The 3880-nt window shown below is 41.3% G+C and overlaps 1 protein-coding gene across 4 annotated transcripts in view; it reads left to right on the forward strand.

Annotated features, from left to right (window-relative positions):
* The window catches only part of Ubap1 (ubiquitin associated protein 1), a 71923-nt gene that overhangs the window by 36621 nt on the left and 31422 nt on the right, over nucleotides 1-3880 (forward strand). The window lies entirely within an intron of this gene.

Genomic DNA, 3880 nt, shown 5'->3' on the forward strand with positions numbered 1-3880 from the left:
AAAAAAAAAAAAAAAAAAGAACTTCCTGAAGTTTTACTTTAAACTTTTCTTTTTAGTATTTAAAGCTCTACTTCATGACATTTTATGTGTGTTTTTGTTTCCTTTTTTTCCTTTAGTTTTATTTTTTTAGTTAACTTACTTTTATGTGTATGAGTGTCTGTGCATAGAGGAGGGTGTCCCAGAACCTAACATAGTCATAATGAGATAATGAGCTGTGTGGGTGCTAGGACTTGAACTCGGGTCCTTGCAAGAGCAGATAGTACTCCTAACCTTTGAGCTATCTCTCCAGCACCCTTTTCCTCCCTCCCTCCTTCCTTCCTTCTTTTCTTTTCTTCCTTTCTTTCTCCTCTTTTTCTTTTTCTTCTTCTTCTTCTTTTCTTTTGAGACAACATCTTAATGTGTAACCCTGGCTGACCTAGAACCCTGTAAAACAGACTGGCCTCAAAGTCAGATCTTCTTGCCTCTGCCTTGAGACTTTGAGGACTAAGGGCATTTACTCCCACACCTGGCTGGTTTTATTTTTCATTTTGATTCTGAGAAAATAGCAGCATCCTCGTAAGATCCATTAGTGAGGTTTTATCAGTGCACACTCTTGACATGTCACTTTGGATGTCTTTCACCTGTTTGTAATTTTTAAAATTAAATGACTTGTGTGTGTGGGTCAGAACAACCTGTTGGAGTTCATTCTTTTTTCTACTGTGTGGGTCCCAGGGATCAAACTCAGGTTGTCAGGTTTGTGTTCCTCTTTTCACCTTTGACTGTGGTATTTAAAATCTGTCAGGGGTGGGGTCGTGTTTCTGTCATCTCAGCCCTTCTGAGGCTGAAGCAGGAGAACTGTAAGGACAAGACCCACTTGGACACACAGTAAGACTTGACCTCCCCAGCCATCCAAAAAAGATGAGGTTTAATTGGTGATGAAAGTTCTTTTGAATATTTTCAGCATTATAAATATATCATTATTCATGAGCATAGACACTGATCCTTTTTCCCCTTATTATATTGTTCAGTGTATTAAGTTTCTATGTAGAGTACTGGCTGTCCTGGGAACTCTGTAGATCGGTCTGAATTCAAACTCTGAGATGCCTCTGCCTCCTGAGTGGTAGGTAAAGGGAAGCCCACTTCTGGGACACCACTGTCTGGCGTGGTCAGTTTAAGTGGAGCCTGGGGAGAAGGCTCACTGAAGTGCTTGCCTCGCAAGCATGAGGACTTGAGTTTGGGTCTCCGTGTTAAAAGGCAGCTGGGCATTGCAGTTGCGTATATACCCTTATAGTTTCAGCACTGGGCAGGTGAAGACACGAGGCTGTCTGGGGCTCACTAGTCCAGCCAAATCTTTGAGCCCCCGGTTCAGTAAGAGACCCTATCTTAAATGCAGTTCCCTTTAAGTACAAACTTGTTTTCCTTCAGTAGACAGAAACAAAACAAAACAAAAACCAAAACCCAATCATTTGTTTATCATGAATCAGGTGGCTGTTTTTAAGTAGCATTTCTTTAAATTTTTTTTTTTTTTTTACATTTATTTGCTTATTTAGTATAGCTGGGTGTGTGTGGAGGTCAGTAGATAGCTTGCGGGAGTTTGCTCTTTCCTTCAATGATGTGGTTTCTGGGGATTGTGCTTGGCTTGGCAGCAAGTGCCTTTACCTGCTGCGCCATTAGTAACGTGGATAGTAGGCTCCCCCCCTTTTTTTTGGTTTTAGTTAAATGTTTAAATGTTTATCTGAGGTGTATGTACACATGAATTTGGTGCCTAGAGTCTGATAGTCTTCCTTTTTTTTTTTTTTTTTTTAGATTTTTATTTATTTATTATATGTAAGTACACTGTAGCTGTCTTCAGACACATCAGAAGAGGGCGTCAGATCTCATTATGGGTGGTTCTGAGCCACCATGTGGTTGCTGGAGTTAGAACTCAGGACCTTCCAAAGAGCAGTTGGTGCTCTTCCCCGCTGAGCCATCTCACCAGCCCCGATAGTCTTCCTTTTTAAAGATGTAGTTTGATTTTATATTTATGGATATTTTACCTGTATATAGGTCTGTGTATCGTGGTCATGCCTGGTACCTATAGAAGCCAGAAGAGGGCATCAGATCTTCTAGGACAGACAGTTGTTAGCCTCCCAAATGGGTGCTAGGAATTGAGCCTGGGTCCCCTGGAAAGGCTCAGTGTGTTTTTGTTTGTTTTAAAAGATTTCTTCATTTTTATTTATGTGTATTGATGGATTGCCTGCATGCATGTCTGTGAAGCTGCTCCTGGCATTGGAGCTACAGACATACAGATAGGTATGTGCTGCCATGTGGGTGCTGGGAATTGAACCCAGGTTCTCTGGAAAATGCGGCCAGTCCCTTAAATTGTCGAGCCATCTGCCCAGCCCCAGAACAGCTAGTGTTTCAACTGACATTAGTCCAGGGTCCTGGTAGTTTTAAGAAATGTGTTTCTCTATTTCTCTACTGAATGCTTTTTGTGAAGCATGGGTTTCCCTGGGATTTGCTCTGTGGATCTTTTTTTGTTTTTTTTGGGGGGGGGCATGGTTTCTCTGTGTATCCCTGGCTGTCCTGGAACTCACTCTGTAGACCAGGCTGCCCTTGAACTCAGAAATCCACCTGCCTCTACCTCCCAAGTGCCGGGATTAAAGGCGTGCGCTACCACCGCCCGGCTGCTCTGTGGATCTTGAAGACTTGCTTACCATTGTCTGGCTCCAAATACTTATTTAAAACATATAAAAGCTTTTATTTATTTGTTTATTTATTTGTGAGACAAAGTCTGACTATGTATTCAAGGCTGGCCTTTAATTTTTTTTTTAAAGTAGATTACAGTTGTTTTTTGTTTTGTTTTGTTTTGTTTTGTTTTGTTGGTTTTTTGAGACAGGGTTTCTCTGTGTAGCCCTGGCTGTCCTGGAATTCACTCTGTAGACCAGGCTGGCCTCGAACTCACAAATCCGCCTGCCTCTGCCTCCCAAGTGTTGTTTTTAAGTTTTATTTTTAAGTACATTGGTGTTTTGTCTGTGTGAGAATCAGATCCACTGGAACTTAGTTATAGACTAGTTGTGAGCTGCCATGTGCATTCTGGGAGTTGATTCTGGGTCCTGACTGAGCCACCCGCTGAGCCATGTCTCCAGCCTCTCAGATTACAGTTTCACATGGAGAGTATGAACCTGAGCTCAGATCTGTTCAATGTGACTGCTCACTCTGTGTGTGAGCCCAGTCACTCCCTGAGGTAGTCAAAAGCACATCTCACTTTTGTAAAGTTTAAGCACTGGTTATGAAGGCATGAATGTAAAAACTATCTGTTCACATTGAACTAGAGTAGTGAATGAAAGCAGTTTTTAGAATTTTAGTCACTTATGATATCAGTATTCTGGGAGGAAATAAATTCCTGAATATTTTGTACCACACCTCAAACCAAAACAGGACACACTGGGTAAGGACTGAAGAGTTTCTTGCTAGTATTGTTGTGTTAAACTGTACCTAAGGACCCAAATTTGTACTTGGGAATAATTTGCTTGTATCCTTGAAACTATATTGGTTATAATCAGTTTCTGGGTAACCCTGGCTGGCCTGGAACTGCCTACCTATGTGGACCAGGCTGTATTCAGACTTTCAACTGTCCCCTGCCTCTGCTCTGGGATTACAGGTTTGGCCACCACACTGTGCTCATTATCAGTTACTTCATGCTTACTAAACACTTCCAGTGTTTGAGTCACTGCACTGGCTCATGGTAAAATCTTGTGATGCTGAGTCAAGAGGCTATCTATGTGTGTTTTGGTTGCTTTGTTTTCTTCTTCAGAACTTGATATTGTGACTTTTTTTTTGTGGGTGGGGGGATCACTGGTGTAAATCACCACATTCAGTTTAAATTACTTTTTTCTTTTTTCTGTTTTTTTTTTTTTTT

Source organism: Mastomys coucha, unplaced genomic scaffold (genome assembly GCF_008632895.1).
Source record: "Mastomys coucha isolate ucsf_1 unplaced genomic scaffold, UCSF_Mcou_1 pScaffold18, whole genome shotgun sequence".
In the NCBI taxonomy this organism is placed as follows: Eukaryota; Metazoa; Chordata; class Mammalia; order Rodentia; family Muridae; genus Mastomys; species Mastomys coucha.